General features: G+C 44.6%; 1 protein-coding gene across 5 annotated transcripts in view; it reads right to left on the bottom strand.

Moving 5' to 3' along the window:
* The window catches only part of BCAS3 (breast carcinoma amplified sequence 3), a 463,383-nt gene that overhangs the window by 70,449 nt on the left and 367,999 nt on the right, over nucleotides 1–24,935 (bottom strand). The window lies entirely within an intron of this gene.

The raw sequence follows: 24,935 nt of genomic DNA, 5'->3' as shown, positions 1-24,935 counted from the left end.
GGGGAGGGGAGGGGCAGGGTTGAAGGGGAAGAAGGGACATGAGGAACAGGCATCTCTGTGCCTGGTCAAGGTCAAAGCTCGAAGAAAATATCCTTAGGGTCTCGGGACAGTGAAAGCAACAGAGAAGATACATCTTCCTCGTGGAAGACAGGCTGCTTTGTACGCTAAGTGTAAGCCCTACCTAGTTCTAATAATGCGACAGCAAAATATAATGTGAGGAGAAAGCACCTTCTGCTTAGTACTGTACTAAACAGCTCTGGGTTACATTTACAATTTTAATAAACTGATTTGTCAAAACTGTCAGAATCAAGGGAGATCATCTGGATACCAGATGAACAAAAATATCTGTAATTATAAGTTGTCCATTTTTCTCTTTCATCTTCTATATATGTATCTGTGAGCAGCTACATATTTTCATGCACGTACATACACATAAATTTTAAGTCATTTTTTTAAAACCTGTCATAATAAAATTCAGGAGTGGAAAATACAGTTCTCATGGGAGAGCAATGGGACTTGAAGGCTAAGCTGCACTCCCTGCCTCAGGACCAACATCTTTAGGCTGAACTCTTCTGTCAGAGCCAAAACATTTCAGTTTCATTACCACCTGGACGGTTCCCAATCCTTGCTGATCACTCACTTGCTGTGTGACCACAGGCAAGTCACTAAACCTCTCTGGATCTCTGATATCTCTGTGTGAAATAAATATCTTGATATGTGTTAACTGCCCCATATATGTGGTACAAATATTAAAGAGAACCCCAAGCCCTCTTGAAGAATGCCATGAAATTGCCATGAATTTGTCATGAATGAATGAATTCATTCAAATACGTCTCCCAGGTTGAATCAGAATCTCATCTTTTGCAAGGTAAGTGTTACATTATGATGCGTGACTACTTTTAACTGGAAGGTAGCCTGCATTTCAGGACACTGAGCTCTGTTTCCATGCAAGGGGTGAGAGGGCTGACGGGAGAGATGGGAGAGGGGGAGTATAGCTGGAGACACAGAAATCGATGGAGTGTGAGTGCCACCTCAGAGGTTGTGGGACATTTCCTTTGGGGGACCCTGGATCTGACCCCCTTTTGGAAGTAGCTTGGAAAGGCAGGGGGGCAGGCATCATTATTCTCGGGGTAGAGAATTGGAGCTAGAATTTGAACACACCTGGAGGATGAAGATGCTAAAACGAGCCAGTGTTAGCATGGGCAGGACACTTGGGAGAGTTCCCACATACTAGACGTCAACGTCCTTTACATTTTGTTTTATTTTTATTGGCAGATCAGTAAGGGATGCAGGCTCCCGATGAGGCTAGCTAGGAAGCTGACTTTTTGGGGGTGGTGGTGTGGATAGTTGATTTTTAAGCCTGACATTCTGAATGTACCCTGATGGGTTAAGGGCTGCCGTGAGTGTCTCTGTGGCAATCTTCCAGCCCTGCCACACGCCAGGCACCAACTGTGCTGGGAAGTACAATTTACTGAAGTATTTTGCTGATGTCCAGGCCTGTGTCTTTGGGGATGGAGAAGAATCTGCCATTCTAAGCAAGACTTATGGCCTTTTCAAATCAGAAATGGACACAGATATAGAATAACAGTGCTTGCAGGGACCCTCAAAACCTGTTAGGATACATTCCTTCACTTTTCAGGAGAAAGCAAAGGTCCAGAGGGTAAGTGACTTGCTGGAGGCTCCACCGTGAGCTACTGACGAAGCTGGAGGGTGTAGCCGTGTCAGTCTCCAGACTGTTAACCTGCATGCAGACAATGGCACAATGCTAATCAGTGGTCCTTCTTCGATATTATTCTCTCTCGACTACTTAGAAGCAGTCTTTTAAAGAGATGAAACACTCGACTATACCGAAAAGTGGGAATATGCTACTAACCATGGATAGAATAAAACGTTCTTGAAAGCTTAGCCACTGAGCAGAAGTTACTTTCAGAAGGAACACAAACATCTGTGATTTTTCTAGACTCCCGATTTCATCTTCTCTGTCAGACTCGGCTCGCCCTGTTTTATCTCTGCCCATCAGCCACTGGGGACCTGCATCACACGGACCTTTCTAGCGAGAACACCTGGGCTCGGGTCCCTCTGTGGCCTTGCTCCTTCGCCTACCCCTACAGGGGCCTAGGTCTTTGCCGACTGCCACTTTAATCATTTGTTAATTTGCTTAAACATCTGGTCAAATTTTGGAAATAATCTCAACAGGAGGGTTTATGCTAATGTCGCTTGGATGTTGAGAGTTTCCACATGCCTCCTCTCTCCCCCTCCGGCGTGCACGTGTGCACACACACAAACTCACACACACACACACAAACACACACACACACACACACACACACACGGACAAATGACCAAGGATCATGAGATAGGCCAAGCTAAGAAAGAGAAAGTCAAGGGGTATGATGTTGGCCCCTCTCTAGGTTGTTCTTTGGTCTTCTAAACTCGACATGCTACAAAGTAAGCATACATTCTCCCCTCCTTCTTTCTCTAGGAATGGTACCACTTTCTACTCAGTTGCCCAACCAGACCTTGAATAATATTCCCAGATGCCACCTTCTCTACTACATTCTGGACTCGCTACGCCCTTGACCCTCCCAGAGCCCCAGAGCTTTCACATTCTCACCTCCTCTCATTCTTAACTACCACTGCCTTACTGCAGACACTCATCACTCACCATCAAGATGAATACAGTCAGTACGTGATGGTTTTCCTGGACCCAGTCTCACCCCCATTTCAATCCATTTTCCACACTGTAACTGAAGAGGTTTTTCTGAGACACATATCTGACCATATCGCCTTCTTAAAACTCCACAGAGCACCCCAAAGACTGCAGGCTCTCTACCATGACACGCAACGCCTCAAGATCAGCCTTCTGTCTCTCCCACCTCATCTCCTATTTATGCGCCACATCCTGGCCTTTCTGAACGAAACGAAGCTCTGTTTGCGCTCTGACCTCTCTTGTCCATGGACTTTGTCCATGCTGTTCCCTCTTTCCTGCTGCCTGGCTGCTTCCCACTTGTCCTTCAAGACTTGGTTCAAGCAATCATTTCTCCAGGAAGGCTCCCATGGCACATGGTTGGTGCCTAAAGACATTTGTTGAATAAATGAATAAACCAGACAAAATGGTGGAAACAGCCCTAGCTGGTTTGGCTCAGTGGATAGAGCATCGGCCTGCGGACTGAAGGGTCCCAGGTTCGATTCCAGTCAAGTGCATGTACCTTGGTTGCGGGCACATCCCCAGTAGGGGGTGTGCAGGAGGCAGCTGATTGATGTATCTCTCTCATCGATGTTTCTAACTCTCTATCCCTCTCCCTTCCTCTCTGTAAAAATCAATAAAATATATTTTAAAAAATGGTGGGAACATGTTCCAGTGAACACAACTCTTTCTTACAGAAGCACAGCAAGGGGAAAGGAAGGCATGTAGGCTGGGGAATGGGAACCTTGGCTGAAGGTGATGTCAGTGTCATGGCTTGGGCAGAAGCCCCATGTTTTGGGTGCCTTTGTGAAAATCACCTTTTCAAAAGTGAGACTGAATCCAAAAGAAAAGTCTCTCCACAGAAGGCCTGCAGCTTGAACAATAACATAATTGCCTGCTTGGAACCATCAAATCATAGTGATCATGCTGCTTAACTTCACTGATCCTACCAGCAACTGTCCTAGCAAATTGTCTTAAAGTCTAACTCAAAGTAACCACAAAGAACTTGGAGAACTCAAATGACCTCTGGGTCAAGTCTGTTTAATCTGATTGGACGAATGAGGGAGTGGTGGAGGGAGATATATTCTGCCTCATATGGTGACGATACACATTTAGATTAGGAGTCCGGGGGGGAGAAAACCACACCTCATTTTCAGGGAAGAAAGTGAAACTTTTCATGACTCTCTTAGGCCCGTGCAGGAGCGGTTGGAGCAACCGTTACATTTAAAATTTGGAAATTTCAAATGGCAACAGACATCTCGATAAGACTGGTCTTGAACTGAGGGGTATCAGAAATAGACAAAAGAACCTTCACCTAGAAGCCACGCCCTCCACGCCCTCCGAGCCAGAGAGGCAGCTGCCATCAGCCTCCGCTGTGCCTTGGGGAGAATGCTGGGCATTGTTGTTTCAGAGATAGAGGGTCTCTACTCCTTCCTCCCCCCAGGAGCCAGACTGCTCTCTGGCCGAGCCTCCATCACCAACACCTCCTTGCCGCCATCACCTGCTCCTTATAAACCACTTCACTTGAGAATTCGGGTTTAGGAAGGAAGAAAGGGGTTTCTGGCGGGGCTGCCTCGTAATCCAGCACCATCACTCCAGATGTTTTGACTCACTGGAAGGGAGTTCCTTGTCTCGACTGTCCATCTCAGGCAGCTTATTAGGGAGCGTGCCCTCCAAAGGGTGAGAGATAAGTCTCAGGGGGGAGTGCATTCCCCTATCAAGACTTCATCACCCAGCAGGGGCTACTTAGAAGCCGGGCTTCTCAGCTTGTCTCCTCCACAAGGTGATGCCAAGGCCCTGCTGTCAGCCGCAGTCTTGAGAAGTGATGTCATCCGCGGCTTTGGTCATGTGGGTGCAGGCAGTCTCCTTTTCTGAATTGCTGAGGTGCCGAGAAGCTGAACCGACGGCCATAGGTAAAGGACCAGAGGAGCAGAGAGAATGGTCTTAGGGGCAAAGGCCTCCAGAGTCAGGAGTGAACCAGAAGTCTCCAGAGAAGCTGCTTTATGGTGTTTGGAGAAGACAGTGTATCTCTCCCCGAGCCCATCTGCATCAAATGCAGGCTGACCCCGCAACAACCTACTTCCCAGCAAAAGGAGTTGCTATGTTCAGTGGATTGCTTGAGTCCTGCGGCACGTCATGGGATTTACACGGATGACAATATGTGGTTCCTCAGATCACCTCACCAACAATGTGGTCTTTGCTCTTTTGTGTTAGACTGTTGGGGATCCCCGGTCACCTGGCAAGTACATGAGGGTTGTGACTTGATGTCTCAGAAATGCTCAGTCTGGGCTGTGACAGAGCAAGAAAACTTTGTTCTGTTTTCGTCTATACGACGTCTCTGGGCCTTACTTTTCTCATCTTAAAAATCAGTCAAGAAGCTTAAACTAATGGTTAACTTTTTTCTCCATCTCAACATATCTGAGAGATATGCATCTTTCCCAGTAAGAATGGGAATGCTTTTCAAATCCGAGTGGGGAAGGTCAGAAAGGAAAGAAGTGATCAGAATCTCCTGGGTTGGAAGAAGAAGGGATTTTCTCAAATTATAAGTGTGATTTCCAGCCTAAAGGAGTTCTAATATCCCTCCTGCATAGGAAACTAGGGCACCCCCCCCAATCTCAAACCCCTGAATTTCCTCTCTATTTGTTCTCCAGGGAGGTTGGGAACCTTCTCTTTCAAAGTGATAGCACTGACATCGTTTGCTAATCTGGGGGGTGCTCTGAGCTCGCTCACAGAAACTCTCCTGGTTGCCAGGTCTTAGCGGTAATTGGCGTTTTGTACTTCGAGAAATCTCTATCAGAAATAGTCTACATATATCAAATACTGCATTTGTAAAAAATAACTCCCCATAAATGACTTTTTTTTTTTCTGGCGCAAATGATCACAGGTTATTGCTTAAGTTTCTATGACTTAATTGGAGATTTTTAATCACTGAAGGTTCAACTATGGAAATATTCTGTATGTACTGATGATGAAAAGCAGACATCCCCAGGCAAATTTTTTAAAATGAAATCCACATACTTTGTTACTTACATGACATCACGTAAGTGATGGTCTGCAAGGCTACAGTAACTCACTCCACAGGCCCAAGCACTGGGCGCACGGTGAGGGGGCCTCTGTACTCTCCCAACTCAGCTCCCCAGGATGCAGGAGCCACCCCCACCCGCTTTCAATCAAACTAGGGAGCTGTCCTTCTCTCTTTAATTCTCTGTAAACCTACCTGGGGAAAGAGAGAGAAAGAGAGAGAGAGAGAGAGAGAGAGAGAGAGAGAGTGAGAAAAAAGAACTGCTGTGAGAAGGTTCAGTGGCAAAGAAGGGAAGTGGGGGGTAGGTGGGGTTGGAACTCAACTAAAGAAAACAGGGGGTGATCCTAGAATCCTAGCCCCCCGAGGGGCGAGTGGGTGCCAAGTTCTGCGTTTTCTCCTAAATGATCCCAGCAGCTGCAGCACGTTATATGTGGCAACTCTTTTAGGATCTGAAAGGGTTTTCAAAGTCGTGCTGGCAGCTGCCTCCTGTCGCCCCGCTGTATAATGATTGAACCGCTTGTTCCTTTTATAGAGTTGTTCTCTCCTAATAAAACACTAAATGCTGGTCCCAGCAACTGTTCCCGGATCACTGGATGCAATCCTCCCTCCCTCTTCCTCCTCACCCGACATGCCTTTTCTTTTCTGGTCACAATGGACCCCTGTGTAAGTTGCTACAGGAACAGTGACTTACTGCGGCCCAAGCAGGCACCCTGGCTGGAGACTGCGACACACACACACACACACACACACACAACCACCAACCCCACTCCAACCAAACCTGAACTCCATGTCCATTTCCAGCTATTTTAAGAGCTGCTACTTTAAATCTGGGCAAGCGTCCTGAACACATGAAAGCACGCACGGAGCACAGACGGCCATAAATGCAGAACCGCAGCTCATTGTGTCAGGAGCCTGCCGCGGTGACACCTTCAAGCTGGTTGTCAGAATCAAAGCTGTGGCTTGTCAGCGTTTGGACCGGACGTTCGGCAAAACAAGCCGTTTGTGTTTTGTGCGTGTGGTTCCCCCCACCCCCCTGGCAGATCTGAACCCTATTTTAAAGGTGTGAACTCCTTCCAAACTTCAGAATGCCGAGGGAAACACCACCATCCCGACCTAGGGACCGGCTGCAAAGGGCTCCCTGCTCGTCTCAGAGGTGGCCGTCCTTCTCCAGGCCGCGGTCTGGGATCCGCGGGAAGAAAGCGGTTCCCCTCCCCGGGGCGAGTGTGGCGGCACTGAGACGTGGCCACTGTTTTTCAAGGTGTCGTGCCTACGTTGTAGTTAATCAGCATTTTTATATTTCCACTGAAGATCGTAAGTGTCCCGAGAGTGGGAGCCCAGGTTACTCGGCTTTCTGTCACCGGCAGCTAGTAACACGCCTGGAATGTAGTAGCCGTTCAGGAAATGTTTGCTGAACAAACAAATGAAACCCTGAACACAGAATGGACTTGGCTGGGGGGAGGCTGGCTAACACGGGCAAACTGGAAAAAGAAAAAAAAGTGCCCCCTTGAGCACATGTGTTCCCAAGAGTTTGAAAGCTTTTGCTGGGCTTTTAATGAGAGAATCCTACCTTCTTAAAATAATTCTGGCTAAGTCATGGCCATTTGACAATAAATACTACTACTAATAAAAAAAAAAACACACAGAAAAAAGCTTCAAGCTTTAATGGATAGAAAACAAATCAGAGGCACCCAAATTCTCTGGGCAGCTTTTCTTTATCTTAAGATCTCTTTGCAAGTATACATAAAAATGCTATCGTTGGCGATTTAATATTTGAGCTCACATTGTTGTGTGTGTGTGTTGTTTCACGGAGTGCTAAGCATTTTATTTAAACTGATGTGTTTATTTTTTGTTATGAAAAATATTTAAAGAGCAGAGACAATAAAGAATCTCGTCTACCCATCACCAGCTGTAATACCTTCTTAAAATAATTCTGGCTAAGTCATGGCCATTCTACAATAAATACTACTACTAATAAAAAAAAACACAGAAAACAGCTTCAAGCTTTAATGGATAGTAAACAAATCAGAGGCACCCAAATTCTCTGGGCAGCTTTTCTTTATCTTAAGATCTCTTTGCAAGTATACATAAAAATGCTATCGTTGGCGATTTAATATTTGAGCTCACATTGTTGTGTGTGTGTGTTGTTTCACGGAGTGCTAAGCATTTTATTTAAACTGATGTGTTTATTTTTTGTTATGAAAAATATTTAAAGAGCAGAGACAATAAAGAATCTCGTCTACCCATCACCAGCTGTAGCGATGATCAATTCTGAGACCCTTTTATTTCATCTGCATAAATTAGGTTTACACTTGAGTTTCGTGACAAACAGACTTTTGCCTAGAGCTCCCCAATTAGTTGATAATTACTGGCAACTTTTTAGTTTTGAGAAACCTCCCACTCGGAAGGTAGAAGTTTTGAGCCAACGTATGACATTGGCCATGGGTGCAGCTGCTTAAAATATGTCTTCATTAAAGTCAGATGAAGGAGATAAGCTCGGTCTCAGCCTCCGGTGGACACCGAGCTCGCATTTCTTTTTTTAAGTATAAAAGTGGAACTCCAGTCCCTCCCATGCTCCCTATACACACACACACACAACATCCTCATCTCTGCACAATTCCATGAAGAGTGTGTTCCCAGACCTTTTGGTCATTAGCACTCACACCTCCTGTCCCCAGGTCCTGCGCTCACTCTTTGAAGACGCCTGAGGGCAAAGGAATCGGGGCAAAATCAACGTTCTAACATATAAAAGTGGAACTCCAGTCCCTCCCATGCTCCCTATACACACACACACACAACATCCTCATCTCTGCACAATTCCATGAAGAGTGTGTTCCCAGACCTTTTGGTCATTAGCACTCACACCTCCTGTCCCCAGGTCCTGCGCTCACTCTTTGAAGACGCCTGAGGGCAAAGGAATCGGGGCAAAATCAACGTTCTAACAAATTGATTGGAAAGAACAGACCTTTATACATCTTTGCATTTTTATGGCTTAAGATGGTGCAAAAATGTTACTTACTCCCTAAACAGTTATTAGTCTCTGTAATGTAACACAGCAGATACTTTCTAAATCCTTTTAGCCTTCTCCCCCTTACTGGAAAGATCATCATTTTTTTTTATTTTATTTCAAAGTGGATTTAATAAAGAAAAGGAGTGCTGTTAAAGTAATACGTGAGGCTTTGACATTAAGCAGTGCAACCCTGCGGAGTCGGCAAGAGCAAGGTCTCTAATCTCCAGTGATTTATAGAGGCTCTTCCTTCATCTCTGTACTTGGGGAGGGCCAAAAAGTTTAGAGACAGCCTGGCGTCCCTCTTACTCCACACCACTAACTCCTGCTGGCCAGTCTGCCTGCGGAAACTTTTAACCCTCTGGCTGCCAGCCGCCAGCACACCCATTAGAGCCGGTTTATTTGCTTTCGGAGGACAGAGCGGTTTCACATGGCAGTAATGCACATGGAGGTAAACATCATGTCTGGTACCGGGGAATTGTAAGCAAAGCGCCAAATGAAGCTAAAAGCCAAACTGGGCTCCTGTGAATATGTTTGCGAATGGTCATGAGAGAAGCCCCTTTTCCAGAGCGAATGAGAATTTAGGGGGTGAGCGGGGCACACCGCTTCTCGAGAGGCCTGGCAGATGCGCAGTGGCTCCCTTCTCGGCCTGTCTGCACTCAAGTCTGTCAGGGAACGTCTTTTTTTCTTTTTAATATATTTTTTTAAATTAATTTCAGAGAGGAAGGAAGAGGGAGAGAGAGATATAAACATCAATGATAAGAAAGAATCATTGATTGGCTGTCTCCTGCATGCCCCCTACTGGGGATTGAGCCCGCAACCTGGGCATATGCCCTTGACTGGAATTGAACCCGGGACCCTTCAGTCTGCAGGCCAACACTCTATCTACTGAGCCAAGCCAGCTAGGATTCAGGGAACTTGTTGGCCCTGTGGGAGGCCATATTGTGTGGGTGCCTCAGAATTGGCTCCTCGTCTCTGTAGGCCAGACAAGGACTCCTCCTCACCTACCAGGTGAAGGAGAGCTCAGAATCAAGGTCTTGGCCTGAACCCATTGTTTAAAAGATCAGAGCCCGCATTTGCCAACCAGTCCCGACAGGATCTGATGTGGAAAGTACATGCTGGTCTAAAGCGAGGACAGTCTGTCGCGGAGATGGCCCTGGGACAAGCCACTGCCCTCCACAGCCTCGGGCCCTGCCGCCTGGGCCACTCCTAACACAGAGGGACACAGAGCCCTGCTGGACGAGGCTTCTGGAATCGAGCACACAGGTCAGGCAGACTGACAACGATCAACGTCCCTCCCTTCGGGGCTGCAGATAGCAAGTCGAGGCCACTAAATTCACAACTGACAGCAGCCACAGCCAACAGCAAAAGACCTTACTCTTTCCCTAGCCACGGCCTCCCTGGATTGGATGGTGGGCCTTGGGAGGAACTGAGGCAGAGGCAGGAAGCAACTTGCTAAGAGCTCACGGGCAGGTGGTGAGACGGTCAGCCCCGGAGCCCAGGGCTTCGGCCGCGCAGCCATCGGGGGCCTCGCCGGAGCGACCCGGCGGTTCTGAGCTGGAGCCGTGCAGATGTCAGCCCCGAGCTCGAGTCCTGGTTCCTGTCTTTGGCGAGTTACTTGAAGTCCAAGCTTCAGTTCACTCTTCTTAAAACGGGAATAATAACTGCACCCACGTAGCGCTGTGAGGAGTCGACTGAGCGAGATCAAAAGCCCTTAGAACGAGCGGTACCTGGCACGCAGAGCGCACCGAACAAATGTTCTTCATTATTGTTGTTGTTGTTATTGCTGTGTTTCTTCAGAAATTCGTGCTGGTCCCACTCAAGGGAAAGGGCTAACAAGTACACGTTTCTGGAACAGCACGTGGCCCTCAAGCTGACTCCAAGCTGCTCTGAACCAGCGCGGAGTGGCAGACAGTGCTCCCCACGGCAGCCGCCACCATCTGCTTCCTTGTTGCTCCCACATTTGGTTGTAATTTAGCTGACGCGGGTCTGGGCCGCCACCAGACGGAGCTCTCCTGGGGGGGAGTCCACCTCTTCCCCGTCACCTCCCCAGTTCTAGGGCTGGGCTCAGGAGGTGCGTGGCCCACAAGCATTTGCTGAATTAACAAGTGAGCGAATGAGGTTTAAAGGGCCCAGAAAGCGTTCTCTCTTTCCTTCTCTAGACCAGCGGTGGGCAAACTTTTTGACTCGAGGGCCACAATGGGTTCTTAAACTGGACAGGAGGGCCAGAACAAAAGCATGGATGGAGTGTTTGTGTGAACTAATTCGAGGGCCACAATGGGTTCTTAAACTGGACCGGAGGGCCGGAACAAAAGCATGGATGGAGCGTTTGTGGGAACTAATATAAATTCAAAGTAAACATCATTACATAAAAGGGTACGGTCCGGCCTGCGGGCCGTAGTTTGCCCACGGCTGCTCTAGACGGTAACTGGTCTAACTATGCCACCTTCTCGCTGGGCTGGCCCAGGGCAGCAGAGTTTAGATACCAAACATATTTACGGTCCCACCTTCCCTGAAGGTGACTTGCTCTGAGAGTCTCTCTCCCCAGGCTGTGAAGTGAGGATTTAACACATGGCGCTTCTTCCCACTGCCTTCCCACAGACCCGGGCAGGCGCTGCCATGCTGTCTGTTAGTGTGAAAATTCCTATTCTGTCAGGTTACTTTCTCGGTCCCAGCACCAAGCAGCAGCGCTAATGTGAGGAAATCTGGAGACAGCCCTTCCAGGCCCAATTGTTGTGGATGGCCTGAGGGTCATAAACGCGATGTCCCCTCCTCCTCTGGTGGCCCATTTACTAGGCGCACACTAACCAGAGGCCTTTCCACAGGCCAGACTTCCCGCCCGGAGTCAGCGCCCATCAATAAACCCAACCACTGCTGCTTCCCCTCATCATGATGCCTTTCAAATGCAGACCCAGAGGATTTATGAGCAAGAAGAAATGTGTCACATCCCCCATCCAGGCTCACCGAGGGCCACTGGCACAGACCTTCCCTCCGAACACAGCCAAGCAATCCCAGAGGAAGACCGTGCTTCGCAGTGGCCTGGTGACTCACCCCCGCACACTGGGAACTCTTTGGAGGAAACTTCCCACCAGTTGTTTCCTTTGATGAAACATTTCTGGTCAACGACTAACAAAGGTGCCACAATGTTCTGACAGCCAGAGCCTGGTGCTGGCATTAGGTCTCAGGTTGCACAAGGCACGCTCCAGTATTCACTTGATTTTTTTTTTTTTTAAACACAAGCTTCGCAAGTCTTGAAAATCAGAAAGTATGCGGTGGAGCGGTAGAATATAGAGGACTAAGCTGAGTTGCCCAAAGCAGGGTCCAGAAATGGGAAGGAAGAGGTCAGAATCCGCTCCTTACCTTCGGAAAGTGCGCATCCCCAGCTCCCAGCCCTCTCCATCCTGATAAACAAGCCTTATCGGCCACCCACACCACTTCAGTTAGTAAAAGGGTTTAGGAATGTAAATCACACTGGAGTGAAGTGTGATCCTAATTTGCACTTAATCAAAGCCAATTAGAAGTACATTATTTACACAAAGCCCATGCATCTCAATTATGCCTAGCTGCAGCCTCAGACAGTTTGAATCCAGACCTTAATTCTGCTTAATTAGAGGAGTAAACATTTTCACTGAGTCAGTCCTCCCGTCAGGTCTAGAGCCTATGGGTAAACTGAACCAAACACGCAGAGCTCCTCGCTCGAGGGCCAAGAAAGTGTAACTCACACTTGCTGGCAGAAAGCAGAGATAAGCACCATTCAGACCTGGGGGCTCCTCGCGCTGGACAAGCAGCCCTGGGTTCCCTCGCTTACACCTACTCAAGAGCATATTTGTTTCTCTCCCTCTTCCATATTTTAGCAAGATAAACCCCACCTCTCCGGATGGGAAAGCAAAGGACCCCAATTCAGTTCTCAGCTGTCACGTTTCATTTCTCTGGTTCACGTGGTCCCTGGTGTACTCGGGTGAAGGCGGTTTCAGGGTAGCTGGTTTGAGTCAGGAGGGAGCAGAAGAGCCCCCCAGGTCAGAGCTGGGCAGGGGACTGAGAACAGGGATTTAGGGCAACGAGGCTTCCAGAGTCTGCAGACCAGAGAGCCAGGAGGGGCCTTGGTGACCGCTGCTTGAGAACGTCACTCACCCACCCATTCAGTGACTAGGGACTGGGCACTAAGCTGGGTGCCAGGAGAGCTGCTGCTGCCCTTGCTGGTGAGGCCCCAGGTCACGGTGCTAGCCTTGCCTTGCCGGCCTGGGCAAGTCCCCTCTTCACTTTATTGGTGAGCAGGAGGGTAGGGGCTCTCCCAGCAGAGACCCTGATGGCGCATCTGAAGGCTCCTCCTCTCCATGTTGACAACAATCAGCATGGCCTTATGGGAATGGATAAATGGCCAGGATCATGAAGCCTAAATTACATCCTCCAATGCTCAGCCAGAGGAAGAAAAGAAGAGCAGAGCAAAGAAATGCAGCTGTGGACCACAAGGCTCATTCCGAGGGGCCCCGAAGTAGCAGAGATCAGCACGGCTCAGATCATTACAGCAAAGGTAGAATGAAAGGGACTTCAGGCTCTAACTCGAATTATAGTTCCCAAGCTCTAATCACTGAAAATCAATTGACTTTTTAAGCTTCATTTTGGTATACATCCCCTCTAAACCCACGTGGCCATCCCTTTGTCACGGCTACCTCTCCCGAAGTAGGGGCAGAGAGGGAGAATGAAACAAATGCAATATAAAGTACTTGGCATGAAGCGGGTGCTTAACAAATATCCGTGGGATCAATAGTAAGAAATCAAGACTTATTAGGTTCATTGGTACTCTCACAGCCAAGTGGTCCCATTTGTATTAAAAATAAGTAAATAAAATGGCAAAATCTCTGAAAGGACGAGGAAGCACCATTGAACAGCCTAAAGGCCCAAATTGTTTTCAACACATAAAGGTACAAAACGAAGTGACATACCATCACAGCTTCTAGTATTACAACATCATGGTATTAGTTACATATAAGGTGCCATGGGCTGCTTTATTTTGAATTTTAAGGGGGGAAATTACAAATATATATATTTCCAACAGTTAAAATACATTTAATTACACACTCAAGATCTCTACATTTCACTTATGAAAAATTTACCTCAATAAAAAAGGTTTAAGGCCGTGGCTGGGTAGCTCAGTTGGTTAGAGCATCACCCCGATATGCCAAGGTTGTGGTTTCAATTCCCAGTAAGGGCACATACAAGAAGCAACCAACAAATGCATCAATAGGTGGAACTACAAATTGATGTTTCTTTCTCTCTCTGTCTCTGTCTCTCTCACCCCCCTTCCTCACTTTCTGAAAAATATCAATTTAAAAAGTAGCTTAAAAATTCACATTTTAGGTAGATCAAGGAATGATATCATTTGACCAACTCATTAAACCATAATGGAAACAAAAATAATAGTGTTCAATTCTTCTCAAATGGAGGTATAGAAACTTCTGGAAAGGCTTAGTTAGCAGTAGTCTGTGTTGACAGGCTTCCTCGCTTTGCATTTGAACCAGCTCTTTTATTAACAAGGACCAAACATAACTGTCTATAACTTGGTCATTTAACGTTGCTGGGAGCCGTCCTAGGTCAGGCCAGGGAATTTTCTCTTGCCGACACGGGAAGTCACAGCTATCTCAGAGTAAACCAACTCTAGTTCCCAAAAGAATTTGCCTTTGAACTCTTTAAATGAACTGGCTTCTCTATCCTTGCATATTCACCGAATGCCCTCCCACTTTTCCCAACCATCCAACTCTTCGAAGTTACTCATTGGGACCCTTGGGGAGAACTTCTCACTAAAGGAACAGCTCCTCCCCTGCCCTCTCTCTAGCTCCCAACCAGGAGGCTCAGTAAAGACTTCACATTGGCAAGATATCCCCAAAGAAGCAAGAAAAGGAATTTCACATTTATGAGGTTAGCTTTTTTTAGAGACCAATTTTATTTCAAACCTGAGACCAATTAGGGAGAAGGATAATAAAAGCATGTATGTATAGTCAGATGCTCTAACCCTGAGGTGCAGCCCCAAGGAAAGCATATATGGATGTGTTCACCAAGAAATCATACCAAATAATTCTTTTACAATTTAAAAAGCACTTCCTCATATATTATTTGATTTGCTATTATTAGATATTCACAAGAATCTAAGAGGCAGGTACACAGTAACAGGTATGTCTAGGTTAGAGTTAGTCAATGAGGTCTTCTGAATCAAAATTCAGTGTTTGAAAGAGTCTAAATGGAAATAGTTGATTAGCCCACTAACCACAGAAACATGAGGAAAGAACATGAACAGAGAGTTTAAACATGTGAAATTTAAATATGAGAAAAGATGCTCAATGCCAGTCTAAGAGAAATGCAAATTAAGATGACAATGAAATATCACACTGAATCTATCTAATAGGCAACAGTCTGAAAAATCTGATCAGATGATGTTTTAGAAAGGTATTGAGAAATAAGCACTGTCATATATTGTTGGTGGGAGTATAAATTAATATAGCAATTATTAAGGAAAATCTGGCGTCTATAATAATTAAAGTGAAATATGCTAATTAGACCACACATCCTTCCGGACGACCTTCTGGATGAAGCCAGGGCTGCGAGGGAAGCCTGGGTTCCGGGTGCCAGAGGGAAGCTGGTGCCGGCAGCTGGGGGAAGGAAGGCCTACTCTTGCACGAATTTTATGCATTGGGCCTCTAGTTAGATAATAAAATTACAAGTGCACATACCCTATAACTTGGGGATGTTACTGCTGAAAACTAATTGTACAGCTACAATTACACAAATGCTCAAAGATGTAGGAAGTATTTACTTCAGCATTGTTTATAATGACAAAAGTTTGAAAAGCACCTGACAAGAGTTTGAGAAGCACCTGTGTCTAACAATAGGGGTTCTAAATAAATTATGGTAAAACCCTACAATGAAAAATTATGTTGTCTCTAAAAATAATAAAATTCCCTAAATACCAAAAAAAAAAGGAAATATCTCCAGGATATATCGACATACAATCAAACTAAAGTACAAAAGAATGTGCATAGTAGGGTGTCCTTTTGATGTAAAGGAAAACGGATGTTTGTATGTGCACAGAATATCCTCAGAATGACACACAGGAAACTGATAACAGCATTACCTTTGGGGACAGACTAGGAGATGGGGTGGGAGACTTCTCACAGTATACCATTTTGTGCCCAATTTTCTGTTTTAACTGCATGGTATGGTAACACCTATTTAAAAAACTGAAATAACCTGGGAATAAAAATAAAGTAGGCTGATGAGTTGAAACTTGCTGGAAAAAGGTCTCTGATCTGTTAAAAGTTCAGATATACCCATATGGCTTCACCTCTGCTGCCCAAATGAGCAGGCATGTTTGAGGAGAGCTGGCAGAACCCTCAGCTCTGGCACTGCCCATGTAAACATGAATCTGTCATAAGAACATATTTGCAGGGGCCACTTCTTCCTAAGTGTACACACACACACACACACACACACACACACACGAGTACCAATCTTTCATGTGACGACACCTTTTGTTTGAAGTTACAAGAATCTTTTCTATCCGTCATTTCATCAAATCACAACGCAGTTCAAGGAAAGTACTTTGAAAACTTAAGTCACTCACCCTTCAATTGGCAGAGCTGTGACTCAAACCTAGGTCCCCGAATTCCAAATTAGATATTCCTTCTACCATGCCAACTACTGCACATGGCCTTCCAAAGATAAATCTGTGAAGACTCTGTCCCCAAGCTGTGTTGATTAAGAGTAATAAGGTATGTATGTTCCCCATACAACTTCCTGGATTCAGTGGCATCTGAGAGCCTCCTGAACGTTAACAAACGCTAACCACCTTTCTCTGGATATCCAGGGCGCGTGTAAAGTAGGCAGCGTAGACTATAAGAATTTTGATCCTTTACAGCTCGACTCTTCAATGAAATAGAGGCTTTCTTGAGTTCTGCTGACAGCGAGGAGAGAACCACCCCAGAGATGAACATTTAATGAAAAAGAACTATTCATAACTAGGAGCCAAGCTCCATAAAGAGTTAATGTAGAGAGAGACCGAGAAGGGGACAAAGGATGAGTCAAAGAAGGCCTAGCAAACTCCCATGGTCACACTCAGCCAGCCAGCATGGAGCAGCCAAGCCCAGCGTGGCTTGTGGTTACCTGCCTGGCTTATTTTTTTTTTTTTTTACTCAAGCAGAGGGATCAGTGCCACCTCACCATGGAGGCCCAATGGCTTGGCCCACTATTTTAAACATGGTTTGTGGTCTATACCAAGATGGATTGAACAACTCTGTATCCTCCAAGGGATTGCGATAGAATGTAACATATGCTTATCCCAATGGCAAGGATGGGGATAAGTGAACAGACATTGGACCACATCAACATCAGGCCCAAATTTTTTCTCAAAATATCCTCTGCAAGGCCCCAGGGAAAAGTTTGCAAAATACTAACAGTGGCCAGTGGATCTCTTAGCAACAATAGGCGAGGCAGAAGCTGCCATTCAAGAAGATCCCAAGTGACAAAGAATGGAACTCCCTATGGGTTCACAGATCGCCCCACAAAGGGAATCACTGAGGAAAAGAAATGAGCAAAAGCTTCTATTCCGTTAAGTGTGCCAGTCCTACTTCGCCTCCCTTTTTTAAAAAAAACCTATGGGTTCACAGATCGCCCCACAAAGGGAATCACTAACCGAGGAAAAGAAATGAGCAAAAGCTTCTATTCTGTTAAGTGTGCCAGTCCTACTTCGCTTCCTTTTTTTAAAAAAAAACAACAACAGCTCTTTTGAGATATAGTTCTCTTAGCATACATTTCCCCCATTTAAAGGGTACAATTCAACAGTTTTTGGTATATTCACAGAGTGCGCAACCATCACCACAATCTAATAAGAACATTTTAATTATCCCTGTACCTCATAGCCATCACCTCCCAAACTTCCCATATCCCCAGCCCTAGGCAACCACTCATCTACTTTCTGTCCCTCTAGATTTGCCTACTCTGAAAATCTCACATAAATGGAATCATACAATTTCTGGTCCTTTGTGACTTGCTTCTTTCAGTCACCAATGTTTTCAATTCATCTATGTTGTAGCATGGATACGAACTTCATTCCTTTTTATGGCTAACATCCCATTGTACGGACATGCTACACTTTGTTTATCCATTCATCTGTTGATGGTTACTGGTTGTTTCCATCTTTTAGCTATTGTGAATGCTGCTGCAATGAACACTGGCATTCAAGAATCCGTTAGATAGGAAAAAAAAAAAAGAATCCGTTAGAGTCCCTGCTTTCAATTACTTTTGGGTATATATTGATAGACAGCTGTCTCCACTTCTTGGGTATGAATAGCTATTAATTATTATTTGGGATTAATGCTGTCATGACAGTTGTGTACAAGCTTTCGTGTGACATGTTTTCATTTCTCTTGGGTATATACCTAGGTGTACAACTGCAGGATCATATTGTAACTCTGTATTTAACTATTGGAGGAACTGCCAGACAGTTTGTTAAAGGAGCTGCGCTATCTTATATTTCCAAAGGTAGTGTATGAGGATTCCAATTTCTCTACAACTCCATATTTACTATTATATATCTTTTTGAATATAGCCATTCTGATGGGTGGAGAGTTGTATTTCCCTGATTGATAATAACACTGAGTACCTTTCCATGTGATTATTGGCTATTTGTATATCTTCTTTGGAGAATTGTCTATTCAGATCCTTTGCCCATTTTAAAATGGGGTTAAATTTCCCATTTCATTATTGAGTGGCAATAGTTATTTATATAGTCTAGATACAAGTCAGAGATCAGATATATGATTTGCAAAATTTTTTTCCCATTTTTTCAGTTGTCTTTTCACTTTTGCAATATTGTCTTTAGAAGCACAAAAGATTTAAATTTTAATGATGTCCAGCTTCTCTATTTTTCATTTTGTGTTTTTAAAATCACATCTAAGAAACCACTGCTGAATCAAAGATCACAAATATTTATACCTATGTTTTCTTCTAAAAGTGATACAGCTTTAGCTCTTATATTTACGTCTTTGATCCATTTGGAGTTAAGTTTTATACATGATATTCTTTTTCATGCTGACATATAACTGTCCCACCACCATTTGTTGAAAAGACTCTTTCCCCAAAGAATTGTCTTGGCATCCTTGTTGAAAATCAATTGACCATAAATGTGAAGGTTTATTTCTGGACTCTCAATTCTATTCCATTATCTATATATGTCTACCCGTATACCAGTACAGTGTCTTGATTACTGCAACTTAGCAAATTTTAAAATTGGGAAAATTGAAGCCTGTAACTTTGTTCTTTTTTCAATATTGTTTTGGCTAATCTGCATACTTTGAATCTAGATATGAATTTTAGGAGCGTCTGTTCAATTTCTGCAGAGAAGTTGGCTGGGATTTTTTAAGGATTTTATTGAATAATGTAGATGAATTTGGGAGTGCTGTCATTTTAACAATATTGTGTTTTAATCCATAATATGTCTTTCCATTTATTTCAGTCTTCTGTAATTCCTTTCAACACTTTGTATTTTTCAGAGAATGAAATTTGCACTTCTTTTGTTAAATTTATTCCTAAATGTTTTTATTTTTTTATGCTAATATAAAAGAAATGGAATTGTTTCCTCAGTCCCATTTTTTACTTGCGCATGACTACTGTATAGAAATACAAGTGATTTTTGTGTATTGTTCTTATATTCTGCATCCTTGGTGAATGAGTTGCCTTTTACAATTGTTCCTAAGGCTCTTTAAAAAAATTAACTACTGTGGTGGCTTTGTACTGAATCAACTTAGCTAAAGTGGAACTACATTTCCCACATGTCCCTCCCTGGAGGATTGTGAGTTAGGGTTGGCTATAAGAAAAATGTATGTGAGAAGGTGGAAATGCAGCAGCAGTCACCCTCTAATGGTTAAGTGCCAGGCCCATCACACTGTGGCAGCTTGTACCCACGGCTGCTCATCCTACCAGGCCTGCATACCCACCAGCTGCCCAGACATCGTCCTTCAGATTCTCCGAGTCCTGGGCCGAGGGCACGGGCAGCTCTGCAGTGAGGAGGGCCAGCTCCTGCTGCAGGTCCCCATGTTATCCAGGCTGATCGCACTGAGAAACCGACATGGGTTCCAGTTTGCCTCATGGGGTAGAGTTTGTCCTTTCCTTCTGCCCCTGACAGGGAGCTGTTTTCCCCAACATCAGCCCTGATCTATACAGTAGGTCCTCAGGTTACGTGGGAGATCCGTTCCTACGGTGCGACGAAATGCGATTTTCGCCAGGAGTCGGAACCCACCTACATAAGCACCTATGTCGCTCACATGGAGCACACACACAGCAGTAACGAAGTGAAACAGTAAAAAAAATTTAAAAGAAAGATAATTCCTGACCTTTACTTGTGGTAAATAAATAATAAAAAACATAAAGCACATATGTACATACGTCGAAATGAAGGAACTTTTAAAAAATAAATAAATAAATGGGAGATGGCGACGTAACCACGAAATGATGTACGTCAAGTCCGACGTAACCCGAGGACTGTCTGTACTCAGGCCCAACTCGATACTCAAAGGCCACAGACTTCTTCAACAGCTACCAAACCATAGAAGGTCACATAGAGGTCCAATCCCTATAATGAATTGCTCATTCTATACCAGTGGTTTTGCCCTGGGATCAAAACCTATGCTTTTTATGTTCTTCTAAATGATACCACTCTGGTGCGGGATGTTGATGGGGGAGATTGAACATTTGTCAAGACGAGGGGTGTATGGGAGCTCTCTGTGGCATCCTTTCCATTTTTCTGTGGACCTAAAACTTCTCTAAAAAATTAAGTCTACAAAAATATAAACTTTTAAAAGGATAAGTACTGTATGATTCCACTTATTTGAAGTATCTAAAGTGGCCAAACTCAGAAGCAGAAAGTAGAATGTGGTTACCAGGGGGCTGGAGAGGGAGGGAGAAAGGGGAGTTGTTGGTCAATGGCCACAGATTTCAGTTTTGTAAGATGAAAAAGAAATCTAGAGATCTGTTGCACGGTCATATGCATGAAGCCAATAATACTGTACTGTGCATTTAAAAATAGTTAAGGTGGTAAACTTTGTTATATGTTGTTGTTGTTTTCACCAGGAAAAATAATAATTTGAAATGGGTAAAGGGAAAGCAAAAGAAAACTAAAAAATGTGGCGGTGGTGGTGATATGGAAGGAGAGGGATAGACAGACAGATGACATTATCATTTACTCTATAATTTTAACTTCCCAACTGGAACAAGGATATGCCTCGAAGATAGACTCTCTGTCTTTCATGTCTGAAGAGTCAAGAGAATCTTTTGTTAATGAAAGTACGGAATGAATAAATGAATGAATGAGTGAATGTAGAACAGGTAGGGGAGGAACCAGTACAGGTGCGAACTGTCCCCCAAGATCAAATATGACCCGGAATCCTGTATCTTCACTGAACGACAGAAGGTCTGTAGCCCGAGTGACATTACAAGTGAGTGACAGTTTCTCTCCCGTCACAAGATGTAGGACATGATATTAAATATTCAAGAGATACATGACCTATTTTTTGGGGGGTTGGGGGTGTTGGGTTTTCAGTGAGCTCCGAGCATCCACGGGCCTATACAGGACAGGTGCGTGGACAACAGGGAACAAAACTAAGGGAGCAGAGTCTTTCACTCTGTGATCATGTTTCAGGTCAAACCGTCCTTTCTTACACAGCCCTTCCTGGCTATGCTCTGGAAAATTCCATGTGTCACCTCCTTGCCACCACCCTCCTTGAGTTCAGGGTCAGACTGTAAGCCTATGGGCATCTCATGCTTCTTGCCAAGGATAACACTTTTTTTGGCAACATGGCATTCATTCATTTATGTATTCATTCATTCATTCATTCACTCACTCACTCATTCACTCACTCATTAACCAGGGCTCAATGCTGGGAATTCAAAGATAAGTAAGTCATGGTCCCTACCATTATAGCTGTTGGTAAAAACCCTGAGTATTTTGGAGGGATCAGTTAGTCTCTTGTTTAACTTTCTAAAGAAATAAAAGGCTTGATATCAGGACTTATTACCTTTTAAGTTACCAACCACTGTGGCAACTTTAAAAATTAACTTTAGAGTGGGGACAAGAGGGGAAAAAAAACACCTTGTTTTGGGAATTCTGGCTTTAGCAAGAAAATATGGGGCGGCCCCATTTGGATGTATCTCTGGCCGGAGATAGCTAATCTCTCGCAGTGGATGATGTGCGTGTGTGAGGACACTGTTTATGCTAGCTTTTCTGCAATTTACAAATCGAAACAAATAATGGTGGAGACATTTGCAACTATGGAAAAAGGGTGTTTACAAAGTGGGAGAAAATAGACTAAATAGGCTTAGATTACAGAAAGTTTCTAACACGGCACGGCACGGGATGGGACCGGCTCCACAGCAGCACAAGGTGCAAAGGGCGATGAGTCACACTTATTGTAGCCATTAGATCTTTTAACAGATTTCCTAAATATGTCAGTTTCTGAAAACAGTATCTACGTGCAAGGTCATCTTGGTAAACCCTGGGGACACTGGAGAGGGAAATTTTCCTAGGCCTCTTGTTTCCCCTCTCCACCCTTAGATACAGCTTCTCAGATACCAGGTCTGGGTTTAGTGTTAAATCATTCAAGCCCGAGGTGCTGCTCACACTTTCCTTTGGAAACTAATTCTCCTTTCCCAGACCTTTCCTTAAATGGCATTGCTCACAGCGAGTTTCCTTGTGACAAGCATGAAGCATGCAAGAAAGATCTCTATTAAAAATCCACACACCAGTCATTTTCTTTGTCTACTAATGGGCCTAGGTCTCGGTCTCTCTCTCTCTCTCTCTCTCTCTCTCTCTCTCTCTCTCTCATCTTCCATCCCTCTTTGTTTCTCTCTGTCTCCCTTCCTCCCACTCCCCCCTCATGATTTTTACTAGTAAAACTATTTATGTCTTTACCCATTGCATACCTTCTCTTCTTAGTGCTGAATATCATATCTGACTCCCTAAAGATTAGAGTAAAAATGAGGTCAAATCCCAAACTACAATCCTTCATTTGCTATTTTGGTTGTTACAGAAGTGTTCATATGAAAAAAAAGAAAAAAACCACGAACAAACATAAAATGGCTTGTTAATGATCAAAAGGGGCCTGTCTGCCTAGAATAGATATAATTTTAATGAAAGTGACGACAAGTTTCCCCATGTTGAAACTGACCCTGACTCCAGCGCTTTCATATGGATTTCATAACTTTATAAAAACAATAATCAAACAGCAACTCATTAGAGAAGAGGAAGGGAAACAGTTTAGTCTCCATGAAAGGTGACACTGGGTTTTCAGAAAATAAAGACATTTGTCTTTTGGGGGGAAGGCGGGAGGATAACTATTCCCGAGCTCAGTTAGCAAGAGAAGGCTTCAGTTCGCAAGTGGGTATTACAAAAATAGAACAGTCAACGGTTTTTTTAGGATAAAGGTAGGGACCGTGATCATTTCCTCTTTCTCACTCAAAGCCCAAGATAGCTCTGCTCCCCCAATCACTGGGAAATACACTACTTGATGGGAAAAAGAGCGGTGATTTTGTGCAGTGAGATCCTGCAGTTCATTTCTTTATCAAATGAGCTTGTTGCAATAAGTTTAGGCATGAATTGGCAATCCTTGCTTAAGGTCAACATGAACTGAAGCCAAGACAAGATTGGAGAAACCAGGTCCACAGAAGCAGAAATTTAGTCTAGAATATTTTCCAAGGAAAATGTTGATTAGACCTTTTTCTTCCTTGTACAAGCGGGAAAGAATGGAACAATTATCTATTATTTAGCAGGCACTGTGCTATGTTATAAACAGTATCTCATTTAATCCTCAAACTATCCCAGTGAGGTTAACTCATGTTAAGTAACTTAGATAAGGTTCCATAGACAATTTTTAAAAAAGGAAGAATGGAACCCCGGGCTGCCTGCCTCCAAAGATTATACCGTCCCTCTACAAGATAGTTTCTTTTTATCCTATTTCTAATATCTTTCATATTTAAAAAAATATTTTTTATTGATTTTAGAGAGGAAAGGAGAGGTAGAGAGAGATAGAAACATCAATGATGAGAGAGAATCACTGATCATCTGCCTCCTGCACGGCCCCACTGGGAATCGAGCCCACAACCCAGACATGTGCCCTGACCGGGAATCGAACTGTGACCTCCTGGTTCATAGGTGGATGCTCAACCACTGAGCCATGCAGGTCGGGCTCTTTCATATTTTTAGGACCTGACTTAGCTCTCATTTTGGTTCATATTTTTAAAAAATGTCTTCAAGCATATAAAAAACTAGTGACCTGGTGCATGGATTCATGCACATTGAAAGGAAATTAATTAGAAGGTGGCCGATGGGGCGGGACTGGGCGAGATGGGCCAGACATGCCCTGGAGCCAACCTCCCGCAGTTCCTTCCTGGGGTCTTCGGAGTGAGCGGGGTCCCTCCGGCAGGTGGGGTCCCTTGGCCTGGCCTGTGGGAATCAGGCCAAAACTGGCTCTCCGATATCCCCCAAGGGGTCCCAGAGTGCGAGAAGGCACTCTGTAAAGTTTCTGTCGTTCAGGGTGTGGTACGCAAACACAAGTGTGCAATAAACCAGATTCGGGGCTACAGTGCCCCAGCAACAACATAATCCACAGCTGGAGGTGGAATCGTGTGGCCCCGCGAGGAATCGGGCTCCCTCCTCTCTGGTTTCAAGGTGTGTCACCCGAGAACCGCTGCTGCCAAGTCACTGCAGCTTGGCAGCTCCTGTGTTGAGTGCCTGCCCCCTGGTGCTCAGTGCACATCATAGCGGACGGTCAGGCACTTAGCCATATGTATCTATTACAGCTGAAATCTCTGTGAACCTTTCCCGATCGCATTTTGTCTTCCATCCTAGTATCACACTATTCTGATTCCTCCCCAAATGTTTTCTTCCTAAAATGTTTTTATTTTTTAATTGACTTGAGAGAGAGAGAGAGAGAGAGAGAGAAGAAGGGAAAGGGACTGAGATATAGAAACATCAATGAGAGAGAAACATTAATTGGCTGCCTCCTGTAAGCCCCTTCTGGGGATCGAGCCTGCAAACCTGGGCATGTGTCCTGACTGGGAATTGAACCAGTAACCTCTTGGTTCATGGGCAGATGCTCAACCACTGAGCCACACCGGCTGGGCCTAAAATACCTTTAATATTTATGCTGCTGCATGTAGCTTTAGTTCTTGCATTTTTACTC

The sequence above is a fragment of the Myotis brandtii genome, unplaced genomic scaffold (genome assembly GCF_000412655.1).
Source record: "Myotis brandtii unplaced genomic scaffold, ASM41265v1 scaffold120, whole genome shotgun sequence".
NCBI classification, from domain to species: domain Eukaryota; kingdom Metazoa; phylum Chordata; class Mammalia; order Chiroptera; family Vespertilionidae; genus Myotis; species Myotis brandtii.
Note: the sequence above shows the minus strand (reverse complement) of the source record. Positions and strands in the feature narration are given on the sequence as shown.